At 36.0% G+C, this 13679-nt stretch overlaps 1 protein-coding gene across 1 annotated transcript in view; it reads right to left on the minus strand.

Moving 5' to 3' along the window:
• Nucleotides 1–13679, minus strand: part of grm8b (glutamate receptor, metabotropic 8b) — a 137895-nt gene that overhangs the window by 48275 nt on the left and 75941 nt on the right. The gene's annotated exons all lie outside the window — the stretch shown is intronic.

Here is a 13679-nt window from a genome sequence, read left to right on the forward strand (position 1 = left end):
GGCTTATTTACTCGGCCTAATGCAATTCAGAAAGCGCAGGACTCTGCACTTGAAAATCTACAGCCATGGTGTCATATCCACCCAAACGTACATAACAGCAATTCGGTTTCTGCATTCAGAGATGCGGCAAGAAAACTGTGACAAGTCGTGTCATCAAGATCTGATCAGGTCTTCAATACATCGCAGACAGTCTAACAGTCACACTAATGGAAGATTCGTGCTCGCTGTCTGCTCTCGAGGTCAAATTATTTCTTTACCAACAACATCGTTTGCAGCAAGGAGCACTGATATGGAATCAGGCCAATGCACTGCGTAAAGTGTGGCTATAATAACCCTCCATCTTGTTTCTAAGCCCTCCATTACAGCATTAGCACTTCACGGATTGAGTTAAACACTCTAGTACCCCTCCAAATAGGCGCTCTTGCCACTACCGTCCATTTAATGAACAGCTGTGGTGGCCCCATCCCGAGAGCAGCTCAGGAAGCCATCATGAAGCCCAATTCACCCAAAGACACCCAGTGATTATACCAAATGGGTGTCCTTTCAAGGATAAGCGCCATCGTCGTGCTTTCCTTAATGGTGGCTGTTTTGCTTTGTTATCAGTTCAGTCATCATCATGTAATTGAGATGCTGTGTGGCGATAATGTCGACTGGCGGGGCGTCTTCGTGGGGCACACTTCAAGATGTCATGTCTGACTTAAGAATGAGGCTTATTAGGGGAAACGAGATGCAACCTCACAATCTTGCTGCTGCCCTTGGGAAAAAAACATCCATCTACTTTGCAAACCTTGTCGTACGTAGGGTCGAGGGGATGCTGGATCTCTTCCTATTCCTTTCATCTCAACAAAAAAGGTACAAAAGCTGTCACTGGGGTTGTAAGTGTTTTTTTAAAGGTACTAATACAGTATGTAGACTCTTGGTAACTACTAATATGCACCATTTAGGAGTAAATGAGGTACACCAATGTACCTTTTTAAAGGATACTTCCCCAGTGAAAGCGTATGCACCTTTTTTGTGAAAGCATATGGCATGAGATGTTGGGATAGGCTCCAGCATTCCTGCAACTCTACAGTATGTAGGACAAGGTTTTGAAAATGGATGGATGTTTATTTGCAAAGTGTAGGCAGGGAAACACCCTGGACAGATGATCCAGATTTACCTATGCTGCATGTGTTTGGATTGTGGGACAAAACCTGCATCAAGATAGGGAGAACATAGAAAGGCCACCTGGTTTAGCCGCGGGACAAACTGAAGGATCCAGGGGGAGAACATGGAAAGGTCACACAGAAAGGCCACCTGGTTTAACCGGGACTTGAACCAGGGATCTTTTTATTATGGAGTGACAATACCCACTGAGCTAAATTGCTGCACACTGCTGCCAAAACAGTCTATTTTTATTTAAAATATGCCACAATTTCCCCAAACACTTCGCACAGGGGTTTTAAGAAACATTTTAAATCACAAGATTCCAAATATGATGGTCCCTTCCCAACATATAAAGGCAATGGCATATAGAAGGCCAATACTATGTGAAAAAAGTAGCAAGATTTTATAAAGACAACAATGTCATTTTTTAAAGTGTACCCAAAAGCCTGTGATTCCTAAATGAAACCTCAGAACTTCACAAAATTAGGTAAGACGAAGTTAGGTACAGGAGCATGCAAACTATACAGTATATTTTGTATTTGTATGAACAAAGATTTTACGAGTTTTTAATATAAATATTTGACTAATAAAACAACTTTCTTAAAACACGCCCCCAATTGTCACTGGTCAGCAAACAGATAGCTCCACCCCCAATCTCCCTCTATTGGTTGAATAAATGTTGCTATGTTGACCTGGTCAGGATACAGTACTTGAACAAATGAACAATATTTCAAAAATGTCACAGAGACAGAGTCCTCACCACAACTAAAATAACAACATAGAGGAACAATATCTCATTTAGATCATATTCTTGATGTAGAAGGCAGTTTCCTATTTTGGGAGTAAGTTTTGTAACAGCATTTACATTTTTGTGCAGGTGATGTGTCAACTAAATTCATCTGAAGTTCATAAACAAACACTGCTTTATCGTCACCATGTCATTCACCTCTGATTCCACTGTACTCCAGGCTTCCCGCCACTTATAAAATATTCATAAAGGCCGTGACACAAGAATCAGAGCACTCTGAATAGGTCGAAGACCACATCTAGCAAGGAAGCTCATTTGAAGCTCCCGGTGTCAAATCCGCCTGAGGCTTTAAGAGTTTGCAGTAGCATTAGTCACATAGTTCTGTGCGACTGTGGTACCACAATCACAATCTTAAACAATTTATCAGTGCCTGCGGCATCTTCTCTATTGTCAGCGGTCATGTCACTTGTTCGATAAAATAATCAGACAACAACACGATCCATATCTCACGTCACTCAACATTGGAGCAGCTAATAAAATCGGGGTCTAAGATGTCTGGGTTTCTTTAAGCCTATGGTTGAGTTCAAAATGAGAGCTGCAGGAACTAAATGACACATTTTGTGTTTTATGGTTCATAGTAATTAAAAAGGAAACTGGTTGTGCTTCATTTAAAGGCAGGAGCTGAGAAGCATTCTGGATGATTAATATAAAAATTTTTGATCATTTTCCCATCAAGCTTAAAAGGCAACATAAATTAGCAGAGTGTGCCAGCTGTGAGTTCAGTGCTGACAGTCAATTCAGCAGCTGCAGTGTGCACATACTACAAAATGTGTTTCAGTTCAATGGAAAGACAGACAGACAGACGTCTTGCTGAAGATGGAGGCATAAAATCATACAAATACTAGACCAAAGGTATCAGATTATCAGGTTAAACTTTGGCCTTGCAGTAGTTTTTGTACGATTTCAGAGATTCAAATGTTTGGATTTTGTGTGCAGAATTTCTTAAAACGTTTTTTTTTTTTTTAAAATCTCAGTATTTAAATCTAAATTTAAAAAGGTAAAGCTTATTTTAAGTGCCCCTATTATGGATTAAAATAACCTTTCATGCAGCATGTAACTCAACTCTAAGTGAATTAAAAAATCCAGCCGTTTTAAATCTGAAAGTGCACCATGTATAAAGTTAATGTCTCTCAAAAGAAAGAGTCGACTCTGAATCGCTGAAACAAGTTGTTTTTAAAACGAATCCCAAGCTGTATCATGCTGACATCAACATGAAACATTACTATATTATGTTTTCAGTGCTGTACATTGTTCAAAAACATTTTTTGTTGTTGTTGTTGTTGTTTTTACTGCCAAAGGACAAGGCTGTGAAAAATCAATGTTTAAAGTCCATTTTTACAGCAAAACCACAACAGTATAGCACCAATCTTGTGTTGTGTCCCTGTCATTTTACTGAAAACTGCTACAGTGTTTCCTCAGAGACTTGTGCTGCATGCACGGCATATCGTAATTAACATAATTTTTTATTAATAGCAAGTGACTTTCTACTCTAAGCTGTCCTCAGACTCGGAATTATGCTTTTCTATGGCAACACTATGAACGCTTAAACAGAGCCTGCGGTGTTCAGGTGGTACAGCGGCCACGTGGTACAAGTTCTTTAAACTATGTGTGGTGGGGCTTCCCCCATGGGATATATATATATATATATATATATATATATATATATATATATAAATATCTGTTCACATTTACTGCTCTGCGCAAGTACCCCTGTCTGCAGCTTGCAGATCAAGGTGGGCCTGCGTGTGTCACCCCACCAACTTGTCTTTTCATTGTTTGTGGCAACATAATGGTGCCCCGCCCCACGTATTTTCATTGGTCCGCAAAAAAAAAAAAACGTTCCAACGACTTAATGGCGTCAACGTTACAGTAAACAGGAAATGCAGCTGGAAACGATATTTACGAATTATACATTTTATATAACCAGCGAATCGGTTAATTACTTATACTTTGTGGTAATAATATATAGTGTCAAATTCAAACTAAAAGTGTCAAAAACACTAAAAATATATATATATTTATTTATTTTTTGGAGAACATTTAATTTTAGTATATTAGACTACTCTAACCACTTTTTACTTGTCACATTTTTGCCAATCCAAAACTATAAATTACAATGTAAACCAATCTATTTTTTTTTTTGTAAATTTTTTTCAAACAATATCTGTGTTTCCATTGTAAATAAAATACTATTATTAAATTATGAATTTAACTGATAATGAAAAGGGTTGTGTTAACAACATTAGAATAGTTTGAATAATGAATAAAATGCCAGGGTACAATTATTTCCCTCTCACTTATTTGGTTGAAACTGTTCGGTTAGTTCTGAAAGAGCAGAAGTTGGCATTGGTACATACTGTACACATCTCTTTGGTCAAGCATTGATCCAACCAACACTCTGCCCTGAGAATCTGTTAACAACATCAGAATTGTTTGTAAACAGATAACACGCTAAGACACAAGTACTTAACTGTTAGTTATTTAGCCCTGTGTTAGTTATTTCGTTCTGATACTGTTCAGTTAGTTCTTCTGACAGAGTACAAAAGGTGGCTTTTGTTGATATACCTCTATATCTCTTCGGTCAAGCATCAATCCTCTCACCCACCGCTCTGCCCTGACACTCTAGTACAGAAACATGAAACAGCAGTCTGTGTCCTCTGTGCTATCATAAAATCCTCTGAAGCAACCACGCTTCCCATTTCCATAATAACCGAAGCAGTATTTGAAAAAAGTTTTACCCGTAATTCAGCCTAGGATGTTTCAGTCCGTTTTCCCCAGTTCACCTGTAGCCAAACACACATGCACAAAGCTGAACTGAAAATGGTTTTTGATGTGATAGTCCATCATCCGTGGCTTACTGATGTATGGGCAGAATGGGCACTTTCTACTGCAGTCTTTTAAACACTGCTCGCATTCCCCCTTGCTTAACTCTGTTTCGTGCATCTTTGCAAGGGATATGGCTATTTAAAGAGACTTCGGGTTATGAAGTGAACACAAAAAAAAAAAATGAAAGATTTGAAAATAATTAACAGCAAAAGAAAAGTTGAATAAAACAAAATATAGTGCACAGGGAATATTAATGTCAATGTCAAGGTCAATTTGCATCCTTTAAGGTGATGATTCACGGAGCAACTTTTTGAGCAATGTTGCCATTAACAGACAGCCAGGTGAGACACAGGGCCCACGACCGATCTAAAGCATCCCAACAGATATTTGTTGCCCATTCTCAATGGGAAAGTGCCCAAGCAACAGCGCTTGGTAACACTGCTCAAAAAGTAGCCCCATGTATCATTAACTGAAAATGCAGTATTTTTTCTGTTTTGCATAATAAAACCTCTTAACACGAAGTTTAATTACGTTTTGCTTTCAGTGTGCTAAAGATGAAACTTTTTAATGGGCAAAAGTTTCCCTTCATATCACAAATAACGCAGCTAAAAGACACTAGGCAGCCTTTAAAATATTAATACAGTCAATGCCAAGTACATTTTGAAAATAAATCCCACACTGAAGCCAAATTTTCTTTTCCACTGTTTACTGTTCATTTCATAAAGCCTTTCAATATTTTGGCAGAAGCCAGCCTTGTTCTGCTATCACACGGCAAAACAATCTCACCTTTTTCCTCAGACACGAGCGCAGCCAGCGTCACACAAAAAGTGCGCTGAGCGTGGGAGCGAGGGCTTTTGTGTTTCACACACAAACCGTGGCAGCCATTAGTGGTGCGCCGTGCTTAAGCCGACACGAATGCATACCACACTGTGCATGCGATGAAATGTTTGAAACCGGAATAAAAGCTTCTGTGGGAAGAGATACACTCACATCTGTACAAAACACTGTATGTTATATCAAATGACTACAGTCACAGTAGAGATAATTAGCACAGAAAAAAAAGTTCTATGCTAATGCGTATAGAAGTCAGTTTAAAAGGTTTTGGGCTGTCACTAGATCTGGTGAGGTGCTTCGTTTCAATAGGAAGGCAATTCGTCAATATGTGAAGCAGAAAAACTTTTTTATAGTATTTACTAAAGGGAAAAAAAAACATTACGTTTAAAATTTAATGGCATTTTAAATAAGAATTTATGAAACTGCCTTAGAAGACAACATGCTTTGTAGGGGTTTGAATTCCTACACCTGTTAGATATAAGGTCTATAAGAATTATGGAAATTAATAGTAAAAGGTTAAAGATTCCTCTTTATTTGGAGTAACAGCCTACATTTACTTCAGCTCATTTATAACTACCAAAATTACTGGAGCAGTAATTACAGTAAAACTCGATTCCAAACTTTTTCAGGTAGGAAGCTGCAAAGTTTATCTCCATATAACTTGCAGTGTTGCCTGGGGGAGGCTGATCCGTCCTTTGAAGAGAAACAGCGGTGGGTTTGTACTGTAGACAAAGACACATCTCTGCCCGCTCGCGTCTAAGATCAACCTTTCCACAGTTAATTGCTGTAGAAAGACACATTTGGACCGGAGGAGAGGGGCTTCCGTGCTATAAATGAATCTCTGCCACATCACACTGCATTAAGCAGAGGATGCTGACAGTATTCATTTGTAACAAGCCTGAAAATGCCAGGGCAATCAGTTTAAAGAAATGTAAAATTACTGTTCGAAGATCTCTGCAAGTTTAATAGCAACAACCGATATAATTTAACATGTCTTTTAAGTATTAATTAATATTGTGGAGTAATACCGTTTTTTTATTATTAATTTCAGCTACAAATGTTTCAGTTACCAAAGGGCTTGATTGACAGGCAAGCTGACCAATCCTAACACAGAATCTTGACCGACAAACAAATCTGACAGGAAATTAGATTAACATCGAACTTAAACTTAAACTTGAAAAATGGCATGTATTGATGTCTTTCCATGGTTGAAATAAAATACGCTCTTCTGATGTTCATTCATGTTTACACACCACTTGAACTGATTCAATACAGACATACATTAAAGAGCCACAATATGTTATTGTTTGAATTTCATAACAATAAAAAAAAAAAAGACAAAATTTGAAAGCTGAGACATTGTTTCGCGCTGGAAGTAACCTGCTCTGTTTTGTTCATTGGCACGTTTATTTCGTTCTGTAACAAAACACTATTTATTGTTTGTTTTTGCGAAAAGGGTCAATTAACAAACTTGCTAATGTACCTTCAAAGTTAAATTATAATATATTTGGTTATCAGTTTTCATAAACACTGTAAAAAAATTAACTTTATACTTTAAAACTTCATATTTATTTCAATTATTTACGGTTTCTTTGTGATTATTTGAGAATTCAGTAATTCATTTTTGAGGAAAAACTGTTTCAGAGTAAATCCTACACCATTTTTTTCCACTGTAGCACACTGTCATTAACTGTTTAGTAAATGTATTGCTCCTGTATTTTTAATTTCAGTGAAAAATCCTGGCAATTGTCAAGTAACTGTCACTGTGCACAATGTAAATAGTAAAGTATTGATCAATTTTAATATTCACCATTCTTTATGATGAACAGATATTCAAGAATAGTATTTCTATAATTTTAGCAACAACTGACTAAGATTTTAAATAACAGTCTCTACTGTATAATAACAATAAAAAGCTGATTTATCAGTATTCATATAGTACATAACATCAAATTGTTATTCATAGTGTTAAAATGTTAAATTAACTATCACTAATAACAGATGCAGTAGTAAAATGCTGGTCAGTATCAACTCCATAACACTTTATGATTAATTTTTCTTCAAGAGTAGTATTTCTGTAATTTTAGCAACAGCTGATTGAGATTTCAAATAAGTCTCTGCCTACATAACTAAATAGTAAAACCTTTATTAATATTTATACAGCACATCATTTTGAATTCCTATTCAAAGTGAATATTCTGTACTTCAAAATGTAAAATAATTGCCTCACCCTGCATACTGCATAATAAAATGTGGTTTAGTATATGTTTATTATTTCTAGCACATTACAGTAACGCGTAGCTTCAACACAGAGAATAATTCATTAATGATTGTGTCATTCTGCTATTACTGTACATGCATGCGCTAGAAAACAAGAACAACTGAATCATAAGCTTCCAGAAGCCAAACATTAAGATTGAGGATCAGAACAGCCTTAAGGATCAGCTCCTTCTGCATTCACTGCGTCTGGTGTTCTCCTTTGAGAGCCGTGCATGGCTTTCTTAACATTAGGGAAAAATAAGAGGACACAATTCGTTCCCATTACATGTCCCAGAGGACACGAGTGGGTGCGGAGACAATTTTCACCCAGGATGGGGTGTTTGCATAGCATTAGAATGACAGAAAATGCTTTCATGTGGTTAATACACAGCAATCTGCTCTTGACTGGTGTTAATGTCTTTTTTGACGGTTTTGAGAGTTTGAATACATAACTAGTGCATTTAATATAATCCACATGGACATGTTTTTAAATATCCAACATTATACCAACCTAGCGGTTTAAACAGACGCAATAAATATTGATATTTTAAAGGCGCATTCCCTCTCGCCTACTGCTCATACATTTTCATTAAAATAAGATTACCTAACTTAAAGGAAAAAATGGGGAAAGAGCTGTTGATAGTGATTTGAAAGAAGCTCTGCTGCTGAACCTATTGCTAACGTGTTTATATGACAGTACAGAAACAGAAACATCAAGAAACGTGTCAGAAAAGAATCCGTTTCTACAAGGTCAGGAACAGCTGCCTTGATCAGAATTGAAAATATTTCTCTATACGCTGAAAAGATGGACAAGGCAACCTTGCGAGCGACATTTGTGTTTTAATCGCGTTGGTTTGATGAGCTAAAAATGAAAATGTTCAGTTCTCTGTGAAAATAAACGGTGGTAAATAGTTTATGTCACAATCAAAATGTCATTCCAACCAAGGCAAGGAAACTTCACCTAGTAATCAAGCCACTTTTTTATTTATTTTTTATTTTGAAGTAACTAAAGAAAGAAAAAGTGAAAACACAAATATGTCATGTTTTGAGGACTGTCAATCAAGTCAGTTGATTCTTAGCTTCATCACACAAACTATAAAGATTTAAAAGATATCTTAACTTGCTCAATTTTAAGCAGGCTATTTTAGTAGATGGCAACAGAAAGGATGATGCATATAATGCATTTTGAAGTGTACTGAAGCGAACTGAAGTACAGTCCATCCTGCCATAAATGTAAAATTGCATATGCGCATTTGCTGAACTGGTACCTCATTGCAACCTGTGCACCATTTGTCCTTGAGGTCCAGGTGTGGTGTGGCATAGCACGGCCAGATGATGACCACGAGCATCTGTGACTCTGTGCCCACCTTTACCTCATCAAAACATTTGTTACACAGTTAAGGTCCTATGATTTCTACATAGCAGAGATTCACAGGAATTTGTCATAAAAATTGTAATGAAAAATTTACAAAATTTGGATGAACATATACAAAGTAAGGCTGTACACTTGTTCGTGAATATTAAAGCATAAAAAGACTGCATATAAAGTCCTCTTGTTCTGCATGTATCAGAGTCAATGAACGCTGCAGTTTATTTAAAAATAAAAGACACAGAAATGTCACTGAATAACATTTTTAGCTTCCCAAAAACCTTTCTGTGAACAGTCCATTTATTTCTTAGTGTGAAGAACATTTTAATAATGAACATTTAGAACACCATAAAGAACATTTTGTGCGATAGAAAGGTTTCATGGATGTCAAAGGTTCTTCTTGGAATGAGATGCCTCTGGCAAAAATGCCAGATGCCAAAAAAAACCTTTCTTAAGAGTTTAATAAAGATGCTTGTGCTTGTGTTGTTCTCAGCCTCTGCTGTCTCACTATATGAATACATTAACACACACACTTCATCTCCAGAGCTGCTCTGAGAATCACTTCAAGACCATTCAGATTAGATTATCTAACTTGAAGACAAAAATGGGGAAAGAGCTGTGGATGGCGATTTGAAAGAAGCTCTGCTGCTGAATCTATTGCTAGAGTGTTTATATGACAGTACAGAAACAGAAACATCAAGAAACGTGTCGATAAAACCTCTGTTCGGACAGGACTCGTTTTTTAAACTACATTTGACTTTCGATTCTTATCACTGCGATTTTAATGTACCAATTCGGATGGGACTAACATCTCCAGGGGGAGGGTCTGTTTTGGACATCATCAACGTAGACATATCACGTGCTCAAGCGTGCGTTGCGTATAGACTAGTCATTCGGATTGATAGTTTAACCAAAGTTTTACTACAAATATAGCAAAAGCACGGTTAATGTGTGCTTACTTTAGTTTAACTATTTTATTTTTTATTTGAAGTAAAACCATTTTCATAAAGGTCTATTAGGCTTATGTAGCGTAATTAAAACATTACATAATTGAGTGCAGAAATGAAGGTGAGTAACGTTAATAGGACATTGGCGCTGATATTACAGTAGCCAGTATTAACAGCTTACGTTATCTGGCTTTCGATTTTATTATTGTTAATTCTTTGCCGGGATGCAAACATATCAAATATACACGCCCTGCATGGTAAAAGTGGATACGGTAATTCATGTTGGCCAAAACACACAAAGTTAACGCGTTAAATATCACATTCGGACGGGATCAGCTTTCTCAGAGGATCACAGAGTTAAGGTAAGAAAAGTAGGTAATTCGCTATGAAATTATTATAGAGGCTGTGTGAGAAAAAACAAAGACGTGGCAGATTTGGATGGGATTAAAATCGCAAAGTACGCAAATTTCTCTAACGACCCCCTGTAAAACTAGTCCTGTCCGAATAGGGCTAAAGAATCAGTTTCTATATTGACCATTTGAACATTTCATCTGGCAAAACAGATAAAAACACAACAGGTCTTCATTACAAACCACCAAAGTAAAAGTTTATTTTGAAGACATTGTTACAGAAATGAATTACTATTTTACAATAGAATGTACTTCTTAAAGTAATTATAACAACAATAAAGTTAATAAAAAAATTTAATTAATTTTTAATCAATTCAATTCAATTCAAGTTTATTTGTATAGCGCTTTTTACAATACAAATCGTTACAAAGCAACTTTACAGAAAATTATGTTTCTACAATATTTAGTAGTAGCTTATGGTGGTGACTGTCAGTTTGTGCACGTTTGACAGGATTTTTTAGGGAAAAAAAATACATTTTTCAATAAATTTTTTCAATTTAAACATTTAAAATCATTTGTGCAGTACTTTGTTTGTCAAAAATCGAGACTGACTTCATAGAGCCCTGCACACCGCTTTTGTTTCCAACAGTTTGGTTTCGTTTCAGTGAAAGTGTCCCGGAGGGATCTGTCTCTTCACTCCCTGCCGTGACATAAAAGATACTATTTCTGAAACTTAAACCCCTTATAGACGCTTCGAACACTAAAACTTAAACACTCTGGTGAGCGGTGCAGACACTATCAGTGGGTCTCGGGCATCTTAAGTGGCGCTTCTGCGTTTGTCTTTATCGGTTGAGCTCATAAAGTGTTTTTGAAGTGTAATTGTCTTTGTGTGACAGGTTGTAATCCTCAGATGGCGCTCTGCTTTTGGGGCAAAGGAAATAGTCCGTGAAGCACAATGCATTCTCCCTCATGTGCCACAGCACTGCGGCTGTCAGCCATTAATGAAACCACACAAAGACTTGTCACCTTGATTAAAACTGTCATCTAAGAACAATGATGCATACTGGAGCCGTATATGCCGCTGGAGGGGGTTTGTGGAGCTGAATGGAGGCACATTTCATACAGGCAAGGAACATTAGCTGGAGATGCCAGTCACCTGAGGCTGCATTTTATGCGTCGCCTGACAGAAATGCTTCTCTTGTTTGTCGGCTCTCAATCTGACGATGAAATTTGTGCACGTCTTTCAAGTTGTCTAATTACACATTCAGGTGATACATAAACATGAAGGATTGATCGTTAACATGGGTATAAACATCAAACGATGCTTCCTTCAGAGGCCTACTCAAATCTGTATTGAACAATCAATCATTATATATTGCTATGTATGATTTTATGGGGTTCAAACCTATTTTTCCTGTTTCTATGCAGTTGCTTGATTTTTCTGGGTGGTTGTTTACTTGTGGCTTGTTAACTAAAGCTAAAACTATTAGAAATAGTTTTCGGGAATTGATGTAAAGCTGATATAAAATGTAAATTTTTATTTACAAATTATGAAAGACTTAAAAAGTCAGAAACTAATAAAATTGACAAAAGCATGAAAAACTGAACAAATATATGCTAATTCAAAATATTAATAATAATTAAATAATATTAAAATAACTGTTGCCTTTGGGTCAATTAAAAGTGTCCATAATAAAATTAAAAGAAAATCTAGTTTAAATCACACATTAAGTCATTTTTTTTACTAAGTCATTTTAATACAAATTTTCTTTTTAATTTGAATGCATGTGAGTGAACACATTTTAATCATTATTTAAAAAGCATTTAAATAAATTTCTAAAGTTTAATATAAAATGCATTTGATAAATTACAAAATATTGGAAAAAATATTAATATTATATCAACAAATAAAAAATAATATTATAATTTGCAACTAAAGATTACTATTATATTCTAATAATTGGGTCAAAATAAAAATATAAAAAACACGGTTGATATAATATTAGAAAAGTATTTAAATGCTTTTTCAAATTTTTATTATAATTTTTTTCGTCATGAATTGTTAACCCAGAAATATCATAAAAAATATATTTTTTTTAAGGCAGTAACCTTTTTTCCTTAAAAATAATAATTAAAAAAATTATAATTTAAATTCTGAATATAAAAAAACATGCTCATCATAAAAGGTGTGTATTATGTATGAAAGTTTAAATAAATTAAATAGACAGAATCTTAAAACACACTCCTGTGACCTGTGTAGCTGTATTTAGTGCAGTACAAGTTTTACAATACATTATACTTGACTTAAAATAAGGTTGTCCATTGTGCAACAACCCCTTTGCCAGAATCAATTAGATGTGAAACATCTGAGGCTGCACAATTGAACGAATAGCCCGCTGCTATTAAACTGATATCCAGCATGTCATTATGCTGTGCTGTTCTCAGTGTTTGTTTTATTCTAACTCATTTTTCAATCTTTCTTCAGTTCAACTAAAACTGTAGCGACCATTTACCCCACGGAAACGATTCCCACCTATCATAGCGAACAAAGCGTGACTGCTAAAACGGCTTAATAAGATGATCATCAGTCATACCTGCAATTATTCGCAAGGGAGTGATATATTACACCGAAAGAGCGGCTATCAAACATAGATTAAGAATGGAAAAACTGTTGATGACAAATGATACTAAGCATATATTTCAAGGACAAAAAAAGTATTAATCCTACAGTATTTCAACGGTAAAATCATATTTCAACATGCTGAAGAATAAAGGACAATCCTAAAACACATACATATGAAATTTGCAGAAATGCAACCATACTTTTTTTGGCAAAAGCACACTTGAAGGATCTGTTTCTGGGATGAATTACAGCCAAAGCCCAATCACCTGTCGTCAGCGACCTCTGACCTCTCTGATGCTCTCGTGTCTGAATGAGGGCAAACACTCACAGCCGTGTGCTAACATCCGGTGGAAAATCAAGCCAAAACCGTGTAAGCTCTTATAGCAGCAAACAGAGGACCAATTCCCCATTCCTGCAGCTCATTTAACAGAGTTTGGCAATAGCAAAAGGCAAAACCATGGGTTTGGGTACTGATAAAATGTGATAAAAGCATCTGCCAAATGTATAAATGCAATTC

The sequence above is a fragment of the Carassius auratus genome, chromosome 25, assembly GCF_003368295.1.
Source record: "Carassius auratus strain Wakin chromosome 25, ASM336829v1, whole genome shotgun sequence".
Taxonomy (NCBI): Eukaryota; Metazoa; Chordata; class Actinopteri; order Cypriniformes; family Cyprinidae; genus Carassius; species Carassius auratus.